Here is a 21,966-nt window from a genome sequence, read left to right on the forward strand (position 1 = left end):
CTGCTTGTGGCAGGAAGAGCTGGCATTTTCTGATACTCCTGCCACCTGCCTGTGGCAGATGCTTCAGAAAATCTGGAGGCCTAGGAGAGGGAGTATGGGAGGGGGCTGTCCTCCTGTAGTGCCTGAAGAGAGATGTGTTGTAGTATAAGTCATATCTGAGTTCAAGTCTAGGCTCTGCCACATTCAAGCTGTGTGATTTTGTGCAAGTTACTTAACTTCTCTGAGCCTCATGTTCTATATCTATAAATTGGAGAGATCTATAATGCCTACCTCACAATGTTGTTGATAAGATGAAAGGTTTTATATTTAAAGCATCTAGCTCAGTGCCTGGAGTATAGATGCTATTTGAAAATTGTTGTATGATTACCTGCCTCTGGCCAGCACCCTCACCCTGAAATATACCCCAACATCCCCATACCCTGGGAAGCTCCCCAGACCCTGTACCCTAACTCTTCTGAACCAACTCTTCCTCCTGCTCTCTGACTTCCAGTAGTTTTCAGCACCTGGTAAACACCACCACACACCCTCAGCTCAGATGTGGTCATGAGCCATGTGTGGCTGCCCAGAGCTTGCCTGTACAAAAGACAAAAAGAATGAGGAAGCCCGCCTGCCAAACTTTCTCTGCCCCATTTCAAACAGGCCTGATGTGCAGTTAAGAATATTTGTATTAAATGAAACAGAGCTCCCATCCCACACCTCCATTTTCCTTTTCTCAGTGAGCTCCATTCTGCAGCCCCTCAAGGTTGGTAAGGAGGAGCAATTAGAACACGAAGCATGTTGGTATAAAGTCATACTCAGAGATGCTGGGTGTGCATTTTCTGATTTTCTGGCATTTGCTCAAGAGGCCATTAGCATTTCTGCTGATGGGTCTGAAGCCCCCAGCCCTGGCCTCTCATTCAACCCCATTTGCAAAGCCAGCGGATAATCTGCAAGGTGGGTGCGGGTTCTAAGAAAAGCTCAGTGCCGGGCATTGTCATCAAGCCAATGAGGTATCACTGCCCGTGGCAGCCAATGTGACCTTTAATGACATCACATTGCATGAGAGAAACTACCCAAGTTCTTGGCCCCAGCAATGGTGTAGTTTTGGAGTTAGACTTGGTTTTGAATTTCTGCTTTGTCATTTACCACTGGGTGACTTTGAAAGAGTCACTTAATCTCTCTGGGCTTCAGTTTTTCTCAGCTGTAAAATACTAGTTTCCATCTTGTCCAATCAGAGTTGTGGTGATAATTATTACATTGGAGCAAAAGCAATTGCGGTAATGGTTTTTGCCATTACCATTAAAAGTAATGGCAAAAACCGCAATTGCTTTTGCAGAAACCTAATAAATGAGACATGCTTTTGAATCATATAGCAAGTGCCTGGCCTACAGTAAAAGCTCAGTAAGTTTTAGCTTCCATTTCTTCTCATCCCTTTTCAGCTTGTTGATATCCCTTTTCTAACTCTACATGTCATTAGTTGCCAGACTAGGGATGGTGAATATCTGGCATCCTTATCACCCCAAACCTATACCAGGTCCTGGGCAGACATTACTAATTTATCCCTATGGTGGTAGGTGGAATTATGGCCCCCGAAGATGTTCACGTCCGAATCCCATAAATCTGTGAAAATGTTATCTGACATGGTAAAAAGGACTTTGCACATTTGAATAATTTAAGGATACTGAGATAGGGAGAATCTCCTGGATTATCCAGGTGCACCCAATGTAATCCCAGTGGTCCTTAGAGGTGAGAGCAGGAGGCAGGAGAGTCTGTGTCAGAGTGATGCAGCATGAGGGAGGCTCAAACTGGCCTTTGCTGGCCTTGAAAATGCAGGAAGGGGCCACAGGCTGAGGAATAGGACCAGCCTCTAGAATCTGTAAAGGGCAAGGAAATGAATTCCTCTTTAGAGCCTCCAGAAGGAATGCAGACCTTTCGACACCTTGATTTTGGCCTGGTGAAACTCATACTGGACTTCCAACCTCCAGAATTATAAGAGAATAGGCTTGCGTTGTTGTAAGCCACAAAATTTTCGTAATCTGTTATAGCAGCAAAAAGAAAACTAACACATCCACCTTCTTTTCCCATAAGAATTCATTGGCCTATGAATTATTTTCAATACAGTGCTCCAGGCAACCACGACCAAGCAACTGGTGTAAAATACCAGATGCAACCTTCAGTCAAAGCCCTACCTGGGCTACAGATAATGCCATAAACTGGTCCATACCTTTGTGCTCTGGTTTTTCTGCCCTGGCCTGCTGGCCCATCTATCCTGATTTTCAGGTCTCATCTCTGCTGCCTAATTTCCCCTTTACTTGAGGCCCAACAAGCTGAGGTCCACACCCCAACCAGTTCTGAATCTCTTCCTGCAGTCTCAGGCCCTGTAGTGGCCCCAGAAAATCGACTACTTCTTTCCAGGGCTTTACTCTCCCAGTCTCAGCAAGAGCCTGGCTTCTGCAGCTGCCCTGTGATCCACGGTTGAGGGATCCTCAAAGCAAAGAAACCCACAGGAATGGTTGGATCACAAGCAATATTAGACCACAGTCCGCCTTCCTGGCTCCCACTTCCTTTAGCTTCAGTCAAAAGGCCTCTACCACAGAGGGTTATATCAGATGCATTAATTCATATCCACTGGCCTGGGGCCACCATAGGAACAAAGGCTTCTCGCAGCAACAGCCAGTACCAAAAAAATGCTTCCCCTGGAGGAACAAATGGTCCCAAATAGAGACATTTTTCTTTTACTTGTACATCCAGAGGGGCTATAGGCAAGGACAAGGTTCCCAGGGGTTGGGCATCAAAGTGGAGAAAATAATGACTTACAGTTCAAAATGTCCTGACATGAAACACCTTTTCCCCAGCGTCTCTTTCTGGAATTCACCTCCATGCAAATATAACCATACATGCTTCTGCTGTGTACATACCCCATCCCCCTCCAGGGCAACACAACTCACAGAAAGGCTGCCGTGTGTGTGTGTGTGTGTGTGTGTGTTTGTGCACGCGCATGCACATGCACACAGAGGTATCTCAAACACAGACACATACACACAGGGGTACTTACTTACTAACCCAAGATACTTACGCATTTATCTACATGGAGATGATTAAATGCCAGCTTCCTGGTATGTATGTGCTCAAATATAACACACATATTTAGAAGAGCAAATACATCCAGAGAAATGCAAATCAAAACCATAATGAGATACCATCTCACACCAGTTAGAATGGTGATCATTAAAAAGTCAGGAAACAACAGGTGCTGGAGAGGATGTGAAGAAATAACACTTTTACACTGTTGGTGGGACTGTAAACTAGTTCAACCATTGTGGAAGTCAGTGTGGCGATTCCTCAGGGATCTAGAACTAGAAATACCATTTGACCCAGCCATCCCATTACTGGGTATATACCCAAAGGATTATAAAACATGCTGCTATAAAGACACATGCACATGTATGTTTATTGCGGCACTATTCACAATAGCAAAGACTTGGAACCAACCCAAATGTCCAACAATGATAGACTGGATTAAGAAAATGTGGCACATATACACCATGGAATACTATGCAGCCATAAAAAAGGATGAGTTCATGTCCTTTGTAGGGACACGGATGAAGCTGGAAACCATCATTCTGAGCAAACTATCGCAAGGACAAAAAACCAAACACCGCATGTTCTCACTCATAGGTGGGAATTGAACAATGAGAACACGTGGACACAGGAAGGGAACATCCCACACCAGGGCCTGTCGTGGGGTGGGGGGACGGGGGAGGGATAGCATTAGGAGATATACCTAATGTTAAATGACGAGTTAATGGGTGCAGCACACCAACATGGCATATGTATACATATGTAACAAACCTGCACGTTGTGCACATGTACCCTAAAACTTAAAGTATAATAAAAAAAATTTTAAAAAAAGAAGAGCAAATACATCTATCCTGTGGCACATATATATATAATTGTGTATAGGATCAACACCTCAAAACCATAGTGATTCCCCCTGTATGAATACACCCAAGCCCACACCAGATGGCAGCCATGCAGAACGCACGCTGGCACACATCTCAAAATACCTTAGTGAAAATAAGCAAAAGCCAAGTCAATAGAAGCAAAGGCCTTTGATGTTTTTGTTTCTCCAACAGAACTACCACCTGATGCAAGGGTTTGACTGCTGCAAGCTGCCCACTTTCTCGCAGCAGGCAACCACTGTGAATACAGGGTTGGTGCATGCTGATAGCATGGTAATCATTTCCCAGGGGCCATGGGTGCCCACATTAACACACACACACACCCCTGACTGTTTGCAGCTGCCTTTTCTTTTTAAATTTCTCATATAATACAGTTTGCAATCCAGCCCCCCTCCTGCTTGGCTGAGCTAAACTATTTAGGGAATTGGCACAGATGCTGAGAGCAAAGATCTTATTCCGAGATGCTCAACAGAGATCAAAGCTGCTTAATCAAAGCCATTGACTCCATGCACAGCGCCTTGGCACATCCAGAGAGCCCAGGTGGAGAGGAAGAAGTCAAAGCGGGTGATTTAGGAGACAGAGAGAATCCAGCAGTGGAACTGCAGGTCTGACAAGAATCCTTCAGCCAGGATCAGGGAGGAACTCCTGAGGTCATCTAAGTTCCTGGTTTGTCTCATTCTCCATCTCCAGATGGAAGTTTGCTCAAAATAACCCCAGAAAAATGAGAACCTATTTAAAAAGCTCTCCAGGGAGGAAGATTTCCCAACACTGTACTGAGCAATTCTCACACTTAGGAAATGGCTTTGTCTTCTGGTGCAGGTCTGATGAAACACCCTGGAGCTTATTGAACAATGGCCTCCTCCCTGGCTTGTGCCTGGGTGGGGCTGGCTGGGACTTGAAGAGTATGTGCAGATGGGGAAGTCATCATTATGGGTACAGTGCCACTGTGGGAAAGTTGAGACATGGCATAGGGATGTCCAGTGGGATCCCTCAGAGAGGAGTCTTCATCTAAGGCTTTCAACTTTCCATCTCGCAACAAACAGAGCAGCCCGTCATTAATTAATTAATTCAACAAATATCTATTCAGTACCTACTATATGCCAATCATTGTTCTAGGTATCAGGAATATAGTGTGAACAAAATAAGGTCTCTGCCCTTAGGAAGCTCGAATTTTAGGTATAAATGGGAGGGATAGCAGAGATGGATCAAAGTATAAATCAATAAAAATTATATTTCAGATTGTTATAAGTGCCAGGAAGGAAACAGACAAAGGGCTGTGAAAGAGAGTGGGTAGAAGCCATAGCAATAGAGGCTGTGTTGATGTGGATAGGGTGAGCACAGAATCTTCTTGGGTGGGGCCAGGGGCATTTGAGCCAATGCCTGAAGGATGAGAAAGAGTCACCATAGGAAGAGCAGCACGAACAGCGTTTCAAAGAGAAGGAGCAGCCAGTGCAAATGCCGGAAGGTGAGCGCTCTCTGTGTTTGTGGGGGTCTGCATAGCCATGGTGTAGTGAGCGAAAATGGAGGTGGAAAGAGAGGAGATTGGACAGTCAGACTCAGACCAGCTCATGGGGGCCTGGCAGGTCACAGTGAGGAATTTGCCCTTATTCCAAGGGTTTCAACTCATTGACTGCTGAGGAGGATGAGTTAAAAGATAGCAAGAGCAGAGGCAGCAAGACCAGCTAAGAGTCTCCTGCAGTATTCCAGGCATAAAGTGATGGCCACTTGGACTAAGGGAGTAGCAGTGGAGGGGGAGGGATATGGATCAGTTTAAGACTTATTTTGCAAGCAGACATGATGGCCTTGTTGCTAGATTGAATATAGAGGGTAAGGGAATTAGAAAATGCTGTCATTGGTCAATATTATTACAAAGCCAAAATATGTAGAGTCAAAATTCCCAGGGCTGGGAAAGGTTTTTGAAATCATACCTCATCCAGGGTTTAAACTTACCTCTGCCCCTCCCATTTGGGCATGGGATGGTGAGCCAGCTACCACAGGGGCCTGTCTGCTCAGAGTGTGATGGACAGCAACAGTCTCTGGAAAGCTTTCTTTTGGGTGGTGCTGAACTCTGCCTCTCCAAAACACTGATGCTCTGATCCTGGTTGTGTTCCTCCCTAGAGGTTAGGAGGAAAAACAGCCCCTTTCCCTAGGTGGGGACTTTGGGGAAGTATAGCGCTAATGGTGTCCTGGGTCCCCATGTTAAACATCCCTGGTGTCTACAGTTGCTCAGGCCATCCCTAGCTTGACATTAGTGCCACAATGTCCCTTCACAAGTGTGATACCTGTTGTAAGTCTTGGATTTTAGCATGTCCAGGTTTGGAGAATCTCCAGAGGATAAGAAGTCAGCTATCATCTCTCCTGAGACAAACATTTGCATCTCTTAGCTCACAGTCCAGCCACCTGCCCAGAGCACTGGACTGGCTAACCTCCATCCTTTTATGCTTATCTTTCTCCTCCTAGAACAACCTCTCTTTTCCTAAAATGTTCTCTCAGGCATAGAAGATGGGTAACACCATACAGAACTGTTTTTCCCAGTGTCAGCCCTGAAATAATGGTCCCCTGAGATATGGCAGGGGGAAAAAAGATCTTCAAGTGAGTAAACCTGGAAAATCCTGTATACTATAAGATATAGTAGTATATATTATAATGTATTTACATATGTGTATTTATGTATATGTAGTATATATTATATGTATTTTTATATATTATATGTATTTGTGTGGATACATATATTTAAAATATCATACCACAGTATAATCTTCTCTCAGAGTTTCACGATACACATGAGCAGGCTCTGAGAAGTCCTGCAGTAAAGATACCCATCAACTTGGTTGACCAGTACATCACCCAAACCCGTCGGCCAAAACAACCTTTCTTCCCAGAATATCTATTATTAATAGCTCTGCTTTGGAAAATGCCATTCCAGGTAAGTTAGGAAATGGAATTTGTTATTTGGGTAACTTAAGCCTCGAGCCCCACTTTGCCCTGAAACATATAGATGTTTTAAAGCCCAAATGGCTGTTTTTGAATTCAATTATCTGCTTAGTAGGTTTCTTCGTTCTTCATTGATAGTCACAGAGCTTGCTTCACTTACATACACAAACTGACTTTAACAAGTGAGCAGAAGCCGGGTTAGTCTCCTTCCCATCTTCCCTTCACCCATGCTGAATTTGAATGAGCCATCCCTCGGCTGCCAACCAGGCCTCAGATGGAACTGAATGTTTACACCCTGCTGCCAGTTTCTAGGGGGGTATCCCCACATTTTCTCCACTTCCCACTCCATCTCCCCGATCACAAGGCCAGGTAGTGTGTAGCGGTGGGAGAACGCTCCGCACAAGCCCTGGCCCCATCCCTCACTCTGTGGGTGGTGCCTGTGAGACACTCAGGACGTTGCTTTTCTCTGATCCTCTGTTTCCCCTTCTGTTGAAGAAAGTAGATGACCACTCACAGCGCTATTGGCAATGGGGTTGTTTTTTCTACCTCCACATCAGTGGGCCTATGTGGTTGGTTTCCCAGAGAATCAACCTAAAAATACCGCTATGGAAAGTGTCCTCCCCACGCACAACCTTATTAAAAACTGGAAAACCTCTTGAAATAAATACATCCTTTGTTGCTAAAATATCTCAAAATATTTTGCCATTCTATATACAGTGCTAGATCTAAAGTATAACTATTGGGAACTTAAAAATAGTTATGGTGATGGTGGTGGAGGGGGCTCCAGGGGCCCCCACATGGGGCTATGCAGGCTGTGCCTTCCACACAGGGGCAGTCATAGAGGGTCTAACCATTTCATAAGCATGCCTGGTGACCAAACCCTCCTCAAAGTAGTGAATCTATTTCATCTTCTATGTCAAACAACAAACCTGAAGTGGACTATGTCAGGGGTCCTCAAATATAAGCCAGATTCTTTGAGCAAACATTTTAGGCATAGTGAGCCATCCTTATTGGGGAATGATGAGAACCCTCCAGAAACCCTAGTTCTTAGATGCTAGTCAAGGGCCAATCTTGTGAGCAGGACTTTCTAAGGATAGCAGTCTTAAGCCTGCTATGTCAATTCTATTCTGCACAAGAGCCAATATTCTCTCTATTTCTTTATTATTATTATTATTATTATTTTTATTTTTTGAAACAGAGTCTTGCTCTGTCACCCAAGCTGGAGTGCAGTGGCACGATCTCAGCTCACCGCAACCTCTGCCTCCCAGGTTCAAGCGATTCTCCTGCCTCAGCCTCCTGAGCAGCTGGGATTACAGGTGTGTGCCACCATGCCTGGCTAATTTTTGTATTTTTAGTAGACACGGGGTTTCACCATGTTGGTCAGGCTGGTCTCCAACTCCTGACCTCGTGATCTGCCTGCCTCAGCCTCCCAAAGTGTATTATCTTTGCTTCTTGAGAGAAATTAAGGCTCAAGAGATGCACCCAACCACCTGTGTACATTTCAGCTCATTTCTAACTTTGCAGGACCTTAGTTTCTTCATGGGTAAAATAATGAGGATGATAATAGAAAATACTTTATGCTGTCATTGTGATAATAAAATGAGTTAATGCATATAAGACTTTGCATATAAAGCTTTGGAACAGTACCTGGTACATCATAAAAATTCAACAACTGTTAGATAGTATTAGTATTGTCAGTCCAAATCACATGGTTAGTAACTGGCAAAATGAGGCTTGCAACTCAGATCTGTCTTAATCCACCACATCTGTCTTACTCCTTCACACTATTGCTTCTAGAAAGTTCTGCTTTCTCAAGCACAAAGGTTGCTTTTGTAGTTCATGTGGTGAGAAGCATGGTTATAAAGGTCCCTGGGTTTTACTTACTACTGTTCAGACACGGAGAGTGAAACTCATTTTCTTCTTTTATGCCCAGTACCAAACTTCCCAGTATCAAAGGGAATGATTGGCCCAGTCTTTATCAGGTGCTCACTCCTGGATCAATCGTGTGGGCCCAAGAAGTAGGATCATGTAGAAATCTAGTAGCTCCTGCTGAAGCCATAAAGATTTGTGTAAGAAGTTTCTACAAATGAGAGTTCAAGGCAGACAATTCTGTGTCCATTACAAGTGGCGTATCAATATATACCTCCCAAGGTTACCCTGAGTATTTAAGATAACATATGTAGAATATTTAGCACATAGTAAGTACTCAATAATTGATCAGAGATCTGTATCTGAAATAAAAGCCAACTCACTGGCCTACCCTAAGAAGATACCTGGAAATTAAGAGAACAAAATGCCCACTCACTATGAAGAATCCTGTTATAGTTTGGATATTGTCTTTACCCAATCTCATGTTGGAAGGTAATCCCCAGTGTTGGGGGTGGGGCCCGGTGGGAGGTGTTTGCCTCAGGGAGGCAGATCCCTCATGAATGGCTTGGGCCATCACCTCAGTAATCAATGAGTTCACACGAGATCTGGTCGTTTAAGTGTGTGACATCCTCCACCCCCTTGCTCCAATTCTTGCCATGTGAGATGCCTGCTCTCCCTTTGCCTTCTGCATGAGTAAAACCTTCCTGAGGCCTCCCCAGAAGCAGATGCCAGTGCTACACTTCCTGTACAGCCTGCAGAATGGCAAGCCAATTAAACTTCTTTTCTTGGTAAATTAGCCAGCCTCAGTTATTTCTTTATAGCAATGCAAGAATGGACTGATGCAGATCCCAAACCACCTTGTGTGCGTCAACATTGGCAAGATGGGTTGAGAGGAAAAACTATGTCAGGGATTCATGAGCTCAGAGGTAAATAGGGGCTGAAGGGAGGTGCACAAAGATTGAAGGTGGAGGCAAGAGCAGCAGCTAGGGAAGGGAATACAGAGACCAGAGGCCTGACAAGGCAGAAGTTTGTGGTCCTCCATGTGGCCAGGAGGCCAAATCTCAACTCAATGGGCCAGGTATTAGTCACAGAAACCAGCCAGGTAGCCAATACCTACCTTTTCCAGGAAGGTGCTTTGAAGCTTTCTGTTGGGATAGTGACCATCTCAAGAACCCAGGCTGTGGCAAGCTTATGTTCTGCACATGGAAGGTAGTGAGGCTTCCCAAGACCATGGAAAACTTGTTTTCTTGGATGAAGCATAAAAAGAAGGCCCAGAGGTATTTTACTGGTTGCTTTATAGAAGCCTTAAGTTAGAACTGCTGAGCTACGCTGGAATCACATCTGGCCCATTTGAGTATTTTTAATTTTCAGCACTGACGCTCCTTTCTTTTAAGAGGAAACTCATTATCACATTTCATGAGGTGTGGCTCTACACCAACTGGATTCTGGACTGACCAGGTCTTGTATATCAACCTGAAATGTGTGAGTCTGAAGTTTTAGCATCCTTCACAGTAAGTGAAGGAAGACTTAAAGACTGCAGAACTCATCTCCTTAATTCCAAGAGAATTGCATGCACAGACTTGAATCCCTTCTCTCTCCGGGTATAAAGTAAGTCTGCAGTCTCCTGGGTCCCTTCCAGAGTGATGAGCCCTTAAGTTACAGGCAGGGCCTTCCAGAAGGTGGTTTGAGTATAGTGAGCCACAGACCAAGAGCCCCTTTTTGGGGACAAGGAACTCTCTCTCTACCCACTGATATTCAGGGGCAAGTCCTTGCTTCTCTAGGGGGAAACAAAGGCATAAGAAACATATATGGAGAACAGAGTAGGAAACAGAATAAAAGACACAGATGTTAAGACAACAACAGACATATCTATGATTTCTCCAAAAGCTAACAAAACGCACTGACCAAATCTATTGACCAGTCCTCTAATAGGTGAGATTCAGGCTTGTGAAAACAGCTCTCAGATAAGTTTATTGTCATTTCATGAGCATAATGGTCACTTAGCCATTGAACTAGACATGGACCTAAAAGCTATTCTAGCTTCGCTGCAATGCAAATTCCAATTGATGACTCAGATTACCTTTTAGGACTTTTAACACTCCCGTCTTCCTTCCAATACCCACTGCTCACCTATCCTTAAGGTAAGACGGCCTGTGCTATGGTTTGGATGAGGTTTGTCCCCACCAAAACTCATGCTGAAGTTTAATTGCCAATGCAACAGTGTTGGGAGATAGGGTCTAGTGGGAGGTGTTTGGGTCACAAGAGTTTATCCTCATGAATAAATTCATGTCCTCCCAAAAGAAGTAGGTGAGTTCTCACTCTCATGGGACTGGGTTAGTTACCAGAGGGCAGGTTGTTATAAATACAAGTTTTTCTTTCTAGACTGTCTATTCCCTCCTCTCTTGCTATACGATCTCTTTGAACACATCTGCCTCCCTTCCACTTTCTGCCATGAGTGGAAGCAGTATGAAACCCTTACCAGATGCAGCTGCCCAATCTTGGACTTTCCAGCTATCAGAATCATAAGCCAAATAAATCTCTTTTCTTTGTAAATTACCAATTCTCAGGTATTCTGTTATAGTAACACTAGACTGACTAAGACAGCCTACATTACTGTAATACCATTCTGACTGCTGCTACTGCTTCTAGCCTCTCTTTCCATAACCTGTCATCCACACTGCAGCTGGAGTAATTGGTCTAAAAAGCAAATCTGATTATGCATTGCTGTGTTCAAAAAATTCTGATGATTCTGCACTACTTTCAGGATAAAATCCAAACTCCCTAGCTTGGCATATATTGTCTGTACACTCTGGTCTTGCCTACCGGTACAAGCTCATCTTATATCACTTCCTGAGATACTGCTATATATTCACCAAAAGCAATTTCCTTTTCCTCCTGGGGACACGGCTAGAAGTGATAGATTCTAAGGAGCCAAGGATGGCAGAGTCATGCAATGAAATCAGGAACACCAGTGCAGGACCACTTCATGAGCAAGAAACAAACTTTTATTGTTTGAAATCACTGAAATTTTGTAGACGTTTATTACAGCAGTTAATATACTCTAACAAACACATGAGCATGTTCTTGAAACCAATAGGTCTTTGCAAGCTATACTATCTCTTCTACAACATTTTCCCCTTTATTTTCTGCCTAGATAATTCCTAATTATCCTCCAACAGTCTGGTATCACTTTTTCTGGGAAGCCTACCTTGTTTTCCTAGGCTGAGTTAGGAGCCTCATCTCTGCAGTGCCCCAGAATTCTGTCCTTCTCTTCTACCAATGTACCTAACCTGTGAAATGTTTAATTGCCTCTTCTCTTGTCCATTTCCCCCACTTTCTAGACACTGGACAGGGGCTGTGTCTTGCTCACCTCTATATCCCTGGGGTCCAGAATATGTGTCCCTTCCAAGAGTAGCAGTTGAGTAAATGTTTTTTTGAAGGAATGAATGAATGGATGGATGAATAAATGAATTCAGTTAATACATATATTTGTGAGGGCTTGTTCCTTTTCTTTTTACACAATTAAAGAAAACTTTTAGGTTTGGAGGTACATGTGAAGGTTTATTACACAGGTAAACTCATGTCATGGGGGTTTGTTGTACAGATTATTTCATCACCCAGGCATTAAGCCCAATACCCAATAGTTATCTTTTCTACTCCCCTCCCTCCTCCCACCCTCCACCTTCAAGTAGACCCCAGTGTCTGTTGTTTCCTTCTTTGCGTTGGTAAGTTCTCATCATTTAGGATGGGCTGTTCCTTGATGATAACCTACACATTTACTCAATGCCACCTCCCTCACATGTGTGTGCTGAGGACAATGGGGGTATGAGAGGAGCGTGGTGGCAACCAAGGCCCAGGCCCAGTGCAGGGAAACCTATGCAGCAAACCTGCTCCACAGTGGTCAGTGTCAAAGCCAGAGCTCTGGCTTCTCAGCATGTTGTGGACACAGGTGAGAGGGGCAAGAAAAAGTTTGGAAGCCTTGGCACAGTGTGAGAGAAGGAAGGAACATACCTTTATGAAGTATTTTCTATGTGCTAGGCTGTTTAAATTTATTATTTCATAAGCCCATCCTATGCCAGTTCTATTAAGTTTGCTGTTATGATCCCTATTTGTCAGATAAAGAAGCAGCTCAGAGAAGTTAAGTGACTTGTCCAAGGCCACACAGCTGGTAAGTAGTAGAGCTTGGAATCCAGACTAGGCCTACCTTCTGAACAGAGGTCTTCCCAGTGCACTTCATGGAACAAAGGCTGAAGCCAGACATGCCCCATTTCTCCATGACACCCAGTGCCTAGACCCTGCACAGATAGGAGGCCTGCACATCAGTCTTGGCCTGAGCAAACACTCAAAATGCTTCCGCTGGCAGCAGTCCGTGAACATGGGGAGAGTGAAGGAACAGGCTGCTTTTCCCTGGGCCCGAGCTCCGTCAGGCAGGCCTGATTTGCCGGCTGCCCCAGACACTGCGGAAACAAACACTGGGCTGTTGGGTCAGGTTCCCCTGATTTCTCAGATGAGGGAGCCAGGCTGGAGCCAACACATTTCTCAATCCCCAGGCAACCACTGACCAGGCCTCCTGGGCTGTGTCTCCACTGGCAGCTGTGAGCAGCGCGGCCTCTTGGCGGGCTGAGCACCTCTTAGCCCTGTTGGCAGGTAAGGACCCAGTGTCCTGAATGCCAGGGACCTCCCCCTCTGTCTGGGGAGACAAAACCAGGAGCTTGGCCAGGAGCCCCAGGCCCAGGTCAAGCCTTCACTTGCCTCAACAACCTGACAGCCAAAAAGAGGCCCCTGAATTGCTGGCAGGGAGATTAGGAAGGCGAAAGTCCTGGGATGTGGCTAGGAGGAGAGGTTAGTTGGGAGAGACAGGGAGGAGCTGGGGGCACGGAATAAGCTATCTCCGTGGTCGCCGTCTTCTGAGGGGCCTCTGCCAGGCACTGTGATGAACAGACACAGCTCCCACCCCCAGGAGCTTAGAATGTAGGAGAGGAAGAGACAAAATAGACAGTCATAGTACAGTTTCAAAAGGAGGCAGCGTCTTCAGGCTCCACCCTGACTAGCTGTGTGAGCTTGGAAAGTGACAAACTCTTTGGGCTTCAGTTTCTTTGTCTGTGAAGTGGGACTAATAACATCTTCTTAAAGGGTTTGGATAAAATGCATGTGGATACAGCGCCTTGCACATAAAAGCTGCTTGCTAAATGCTGTGTGGATTTTTGCTCTCCTAGTTAGATGGAGCATGTAGAAATCAGGAACTCGGGCTTATATTTCTTTTATAACATCCATGGTTTCTAGCCCAGTGGAGAGCTCTGAGTAGTTTTCTAAGTAGGAGAAAGGTCGAAGGCATATTCCGATGAGATAGGAACAACTGCCATCAATAATAGCTTCAGGAGATACATCTTTCCCTGCTGAGTTTGCTCCAAGGAATCAGCCTCTTTGAACTGACCACAATGAAAACCACAAAACAGGCAACAGCAGGCAGGAAGAGTTGGCCAGTTTAATAATCTCATAATAATGAGTCTGGATAATCTAAACTTGATAAAAGCTCGTTGAATAATCAAAGACAGTCTGCAATTGTGGAATAACTCCCACCTAGACAACACTTTCAGTTTGCAAAGCACAGACATGAACATTATTTCATTTGGACAAACCCAATAAATATGTATGGAAGCGTACAGCCTTGCAACAGCCTCATAATGTGAATTATTCAGGGTCTTGATTTAACTGATAAGGAAGCCAAGGCTCAGAGAGGTAAATTAAATTGCTAGAAAAAAGACCAATCCTGTTTGATGCCAAACCCAATGTTCTTTGTACCACACCAAACCGTCCCTATAAATAGATGGTAATTGGGGTATGCTCTCACTGATCCCTGTGCCAGGCAGGAAATCCAACCAATACAGCTGTCCTTAGTGTGCTGGTCTTGAAGATGGGCCTTTGAAGCAACATGTAATAGCTATTCCCCACACCCCCACCCTGCCTGCCAACAGGCGTGTTCCCTGGCAGGTGGGAACCATGGAAAAGTAAGAAGTGGGCAATTGGCACAGCTGGAATGCAAACAATGAGGCTGGTGAAAGATTGGCGTGGGTCTCTCTTGCTGATGGAGAATGTGTAAAATATGGAAATAAAAATTGCACAACTGAGCTGTCTCCTGGGAAGACGATGGCTAATTAGATGTCTGACAGCACGCAGGCTCCTAATCACTGAGCAAACCCCAGCCACGAGCCGGGCATGATGCCCATGGAGGCATCCATCTCCTGGGATGCTGGTGGTCACCACAGCCACCACTCAGAGGGTGCCTTCTAGGTGTCACACTCAGTGCCGGCGGTTTGCTTTCATCAGCTTTGAATGCAAGTCTCTCCTTAAAACCCTGAGAGTGAAGTGCTGTGAGAGTTCCCTTTAGCTAGATGAGAAAGTGGAGGCCAGGGGAGGTAATGTGAGCACACTAGTCTTGGTAGGAAGGGGAAAGGTAGTCAGTGACTCTAGATACAAAAGGAAAGATAGCCCTAAATCCATAAAGAAACACTTGTTTTGCTTTCTGTCTTACATGGGCGTTTTATGGGGTGAGAATCTTGTTTTGGCAAAGCTGGAGAGGCTGTCAGACATGCTGTGTTAACACCGCTTTTAAACTGGTGTTTTACCAAATTTCTTTTTTCTTTCTCTTTCTTTTTTTTTTTTTTTTTTTGGAACAGGACCCTTTGTTTTTGGGGTGTGTGTGTGTGTGTGTGTTTCTTTTTGAAACAAGGTCTCACTCTGTTACCCAGGCTGGAGTGCAGTGGTGAAATCTCGGCTCACTGCAGCCTTGACCTTCCAGGCTCAAGCAATCCTCTCACCTCAGCCTCCCAAGTAGCTGGGACTATAGGCATGCACCACCACATCCAGCTAATTTTCATATTTTTTGTTTCACCATGTTGCCCAGGCTGGTCTTAAACTCCTGAGCTCAAGTGATCCATCTGCCTTGGCCTCCCAAAGCGTTGGGATTAGAGATGTGAGCCACTGTGCCCTGCCAGAACCCTTTGATTAAATGTAGTGTTGTGTGGAAGCATGGTAGACAAAACAGAGCAAGAAGGAGCAATCTGGGTAGAAGTGGGGGTCCTGCTCATTAACAATTGCCTTCTTTCCCTTTTGCCTTGCTCTTCTCACCATCACATCTTCTTGGAACCCTAAGGTTCCTTGGAATCCAGTTTGAAAACCACTGCCTTTGTTCAACTCCTTTATCTTGCACATGAGAAAACAAAAATCTGGAGAAGCTAAATGACCTTCTCAGTGTCAGAAAACCAAGAAGTAGTAAAGGCAGGAGCAGAAATCAGCTTCTTCTTGCTCAGGTTGAGGATTTGGGGCTAAGCCAGGTAGGCTTTATGTAGGTAGATATTGATGATGGAGATATTGATGACACAGATTTTAATGAGTCTAGATACAGAGAGACGAAGCGAATGATATATAATTTACTGAGCATTATTTGTGCCAGGCTGTGTACACTGGGTATACTAGGGACTCAGAGTTGGGGGAACATAGGTCGCATTCCCCAGAAGTTCACAACAGAGTTAGGGAAACATGTAGTGGCCCCAGGGGCTGCCCCATAAATCAGAGGGTACAGAATTTTGGTAGAGGTGCACATGACAGCTTATGAGGATTACTATAGTGAGAGAGTCATTTGGGACTGACAGAGGCTAAGACTTTGGGAACAGAGGACTTAGCCAGAGCTGGAGGGTTGATGGGGCCATTCCAGGGTGAGGCACTGTGAGAGCAGAGGTTGAGAGGCAGGAAAGTGCAGGGTGTGATTTAGTAAATACATTGGTGCCCTTCAAAACTGAGGTCCATTCAGGTCCTTCCCTGACTCCTTTCCTAAAAAGGTCTGTTCTCCCCACCCTACCCCTGTCCCCATCTAGGACCTATTTGAGGGTCCAGCCTCTTGGTTTCCAGCAACTGTCCAAAGATGGGAGGGGGAGTGGGAGGAGAGTAGGAAACAGGAAATTAATTCTCCTAGGCTGTGTGTGTGTGTGTGTGTGTGTGTGTGTGTGTGTGAGACAGAGAGAGAGAAAAAGAGAGAGAGAGGCAAAGAGTGTGTGTGTGTGTGTGTGTGTGTGTGTGTGTGTGTGTGTGTGTGTGTGTGTGTGTGTGTGCACGTAAGAAAAATGTCGCTGACATCAAATACTGCCTGAAACCACTTCTGCCTTTTAGGAGAGAGGCAAAATTCCTTTCCAGAGAGTTTTTCTTACATAGCTTTATTATTATTATTAGCCTAGGAAAGAGCCTAATGGGCCCCTTTGGTCCCTGAGCCAGAAAGGATAGGAGAAATGCAAGAGAGGACTGAATGACTCTGCCTAAAATGATATTTGGGTCTTGTTCTCTGGGAGTTCCAGAGGCTTGATGGGTGAAGGGTGGTGAGTGGGGTTGGGGCAAGGGCTCAGAAATGGTGGGAGAGAGGGATGTGACAAGGAAATGAGGATGGAGACCCTGAAGCAGAGCGGGAGGCTGCACTCCATGGAGACAATGAATGGCCACCACATTTTAGAAATACAGGGCTGTTTTCTGCCCACTCTTATATTTTTAGCAAAAGCCTGGTAGCTTCAAGAACCTTGTGTCAATGGGAATTTTGGAACAAAGATGGGCATAGGAGATAGGGCTGTAGTCTCAGGTGCTTGCAGCAAGGTCAGGATGGGAAATGCGCCTGGCAGGTGAACTCCGTGGGAGTACCGGGGAGGTAGCGCCTCTCAGAGTAGCTGGGGTAGAGCTTGAGCCATTTTATTTGGATATTATGGTAATCAATAATTCCAGAAGACTAGGAGGCTAGGGGACCTTGGTGTACCTCGTTCTTTGAGTATAATTATATGTGCATGTTTTTGGTATGAATTTTTATATGTGTTCATGAGTGTTGACACCTGTGTGATTGTGTTGGCAACTGTATTTGCGAATGTGGGTAAGTGTATGGGAATGAGGAGTTTCCTTGTGTATGTGTGAGTGTATGTGTAGGAATCCGGACTTCAGGATCTGTGAGTTACATGTGTACACCTGAATGTAGATGAGTGCATGGCCACATGAGCATGGATGCGTGAGCACATTTCTGAGAGGCTTTTGAATATATATCTGTGTCACTCACCATGTGTGTATGGGGTGTGGGGATATCTGTGAATGTGTGAGAATATATACTCTGTACGAGTGTGCCCTGATTGCCAGGAGCCCGAGGCAGGCTGGCACCTCTGTTCTGGTGTCTTCTTCCTCACAGGGCCCTACACTACGCTTGGCTCTGGGCAGTGGGGAAGTGGGAGTGGATGTTCCTGGGTGTGCTTGCCCAGAGCCTTGCTCCTCGCCCAGGAACATTCTCCCTTTCCCATTCCTGGGAAGGAACATAATGTCCACTGGCTCCTCTCCCACCGGACAAGTCCAACTCCTCTGCTGCCTCAGGCTGTGAGGCACTTCCTGACCGGATGGGGAGCATCCAGGGAGCCAAACCCTGGGGCCAGAGTGGGAGGGAGACATACCGGCTCCAAGAGTGTCAGCAACAGGAGATTCTCCCCAGTGGTGATTAAAGTAGCTATGATCTATTGGGTGTTTGCCACATGCCAGCCCAACACAGAGCATTTCACATGAACATATTCATTTATGCCTCCTTGTGGCCTCGGCTGCCAGATATTATCATTATCTCTCTCTTCTTCTTCTTTTTTTTTTGAAGACAAGGAAACTAAGGCTCAGGTTGAGGAACTTGTCCAAGGTGGCACAGCCAGTGAGAGGTATATGTGGGATTAGAGCTAGGTTTCCTGTCTCTGGAGCCAGTGCTCTCACTTTGCAGGCAGGACCCAAACCTCCCACCTCGTCCATCGCCGTCAGTGCATAGATGGGAGACTGAGGTCCAGACGGGGGAATGTTCTCTTACCAGGCTTCCTTCTGCTATGAGATGTCCCCTAAGAAGCCCTGGAGCTGGGAAGACTGTAACTGTGGCAAAGGACCTACATGACAATTGTGACTAACCTTCCCAATTTGGAAAACGTCTCATTTAAAGGTCTGTGGCACACTAGACTTTACACAAATTGGTCCTCTTTGCTGGGACTGATGAGGTCAAAATTGCAGCTTCTCTGGCTGTGACCAGAGAATTTCATGCATGAAAAACCTCCCACTTCCATGGCCTAAACAACCCCAAAACCCACCGACCCCTCGGTCCAGCCCAACAGGCACATGGATCTCTTTTTCTTTTTTTGAGATAGAGTCTCACTCTGTTGTCCAGGCTGGAGTGCAGTGGTGCAATCTTGGCTCACCGCAATCTCTGCCTCCTGGGTTCAAGTAATTCTCCTGCCTCAGCCTCCTGAGTACCTGGGATTACAGGCACACGCTACCACGCCCTGCTAATTTTTGTATTTTTAATAGAGATGGGGTTTCGCCATGTTGGCTAGGCTGGTCTCGAACTCCTGACCTCAGGCAATCTGCCCACCTCGGCCTCCTAAAGTGTTAGGATTACAGGCGTGAGCCACCGCACCCGGCCCACATTGATCTCTTGACCTTCAACTGATTATACACACCTCAGCCTGCCTCACCTTCTTCAAACACCACTTTAGCACCTGAGGGTAAACTATGTGCCAGATCAAATGCCAAGTGCTTTCATGTCATATTGGGTACATATTGCACTTTCTAATTATGGTTTCAGTTAATCTTCATAGCTATATTATGAGGTTGGTATTATTCCCATTTTATAATTAAGAAAACAGAGACAGAGAAGCTTAAATCACTTTCCTAGGGACACACAGCTCATAAAAGTTGGAACCAGAATTTGAATTTGGATCTGACATTAAAACCTATGTTATTAAAAATGTAAAATAAAATACCTAGGAATAAAGTTAACAGAAGCAGTAAAAGACTTCTATGGAAAACTACAAAACAGTGATGAAAGAAATTTAAGAAGATGCAAACAACTGGAAAGACATCCCATACTCATGGATCAGAAGCATTAATATTCTTAAAATGACAATACTACCCAAAGCAGTCTACAGATTCAATGCAATCCCTATCAAAATACCAATGACATTCTTCACAGAAATGGGAAAAAAAGTTCTAAAATTTGTGTGGAACCACAAAAGACCCCAAATAATCAAAGTAATCCTGAACAAAAAGAACAAAGCTGGAGACATCATACTACCAAACTTCAAAATATACTATAAAGCTGTAGCAACCAAAACCACATGGCACTGGCATAAATACAGACATATAGGCCAGTGGAACGGAACAGAGAACCCAGAAATTAACCCACATATCTACAGCCAACTGATTTTTGACAAAGATGCCAAGAACACTCACTGAGGAAAGGACAGCCTCTTCAATAAATGGTGTTGGGAAAACTGGATATATAAAAGAATGAAAACAGATCTCCATCTCTCATCCTATACTAAAATCAACTCAAAATGGCCAAATACCTAAACGTAAGATGCAAAACTGTAAAACTTCTCAAAGAAAATATAAGGGAAATGCTTCAGGATGTTGGTCTTGGAGAAGATTTTATGAATAAGACCTCAAAAGCACAGGTGACCAAAGCAAAAATAAACAAGTATGGGATTATATCAAACAGCAAAGCTTCTGCACAGTAAGGGAAACAATCAGCAAAGTAAAAATACAACCTATAGAATGGGAGAAAATGGTCACAAACTACTCATCCGACAAGGGATCAATATCCAGAATATACAAGGAACTCAAACATCTCCACAGGAAAAAAAAATAGGCAAATGATCTGGACAGGCATTTCTCAAAAGAAGATACAAAAATGGCCAAGAAATATATGAAAAAAAAGTTCAACATCACTAGTCATCAGGGAAATGCACATCAAAATCACAATGGGATGTCATCTCACCCCAGTAAGGATGGCCATTATCAAAAAGAAAAAAAAGAACAAATGTTGGCAAAGATACAGAGAAAAGGGAACTCACACATTTTTGGTGGGAATGAAAACTAGTACAGCTTCTATGGAGAACAGTATGGAAGTTTCTCAAAAAACTACAAATAGAACAACCATATGATTCAGCAATCCTGCTACCGGGCATTTCACCAAGAGAAAGGAAATTAGTATATTGAATAAATAGCTGCACCTCCATGTTTATTGCAGCACAGTCCATGATAGCTAAGTTATGGAATCAACCTAGTTCAACAGGAGATGAATCAATAAAGAAAATATGGTCTATATACAACATGGAATACTATTCAGCCATAAAAAAGAAATGAAATTCTGTCATTCATAGCAACATGGATGGAACTGGAGGACATTATGTCAAGTGAAACAAGCTAAACACTGCATTTTCTCACTAACATGAAGAAACTAAAAAAAGTTGTTCTCATTGAAGTAAAAATTAGAACAGAGGATACTAGAGACTAAGAAGGGTTGGAGGAAGGGAAAGATAGGGAGAGATTTGTTAAAGAATACAAAATCACAGCTAAATAGGAAAAATAAGGTCTAGTGTTCTATACCACTGTGTGATGGCTATAGTTAACAATAATGTATTATATCGTTTCCGTTAGCTAGGAGGAGGATCTTAAACATTCCCAACATAAGGAAATGATAAATGTTTGAGATGATGAATATGCTAATTAGCGCAATGTGATCACTATACATAATATGTATCAAAACATCACTATGTACTTCATGAGTATGTACAATTATTATTTGTCAATTAAAATTTTTAAATAAATGTTAAAATATTTTGAAAGATCTGGTTCCAAAATGGCCGAATAGGAACAGCTCCAGTCTACAGCTCCCAGCGTGAGCAACGCAGAAGTCTGGTGATTTCCACATTTCCAACTGAGTTACCGGGTTCATCTCACTGGGGCATGTCAAACAGTGGGTGCAGGACAGTGGGTGCAGCCCACCAAGCGTGAGCTGAAGCAGGGCGAGGCATCGCCTCACCCAGGAAGCCCAAGGGGTCACGGAATTCCCTTTCCTAGCCAAGTGAAGCTGTGACAGACGGCACCAGGAAAATTGGGTCACTCCCACCCTAATACAGTGCTTTTCCAACAGTCTTGGCAAATGGCACACCAGGAGATTATATCCCACTTCTGGCTGGGAGGGTCCCACACCCACGGAGCCTCACTCACTGCTAGCACAGCAGTCTGAGATGGAACTGCAAAGCGGTAGTGAGGCTGGGGGAGGGGCGCCCGCCATTGCTGAGGCTTGACTAGGTAAACAAAGCAGCCAAGAAGCTCAAACTGAGCAGCTCAAGGAGGCCTGCCTGCCTCTGTAGACTCCACCTCTGGGGGCAGGGCA

General features: G+C 44.6%; 1 protein-coding gene across 1 annotated transcript in view; it reads right to left on the reverse strand.

The window, feature by feature from the left end:
- NAV2 (neuron navigator 2) overlaps positions 1 to 21,966 on the reverse strand; it is a 779,302-nt gene that overhangs the window by 474,636 nt on the left and 282,700 nt on the right. The window lies entirely within an intron of this gene.

This window comes from Pongo pygmaeus, chromosome 9 (assembly GCF_028885625.2).
Source record: "Pongo pygmaeus isolate AG05252 chromosome 9, NHGRI_mPonPyg2-v2.0_pri, whole genome shotgun sequence".
Classification (NCBI taxonomy): domain Eukaryota; kingdom Metazoa; phylum Chordata; class Mammalia; order Primates; family Hominidae; genus Pongo; species Pongo pygmaeus.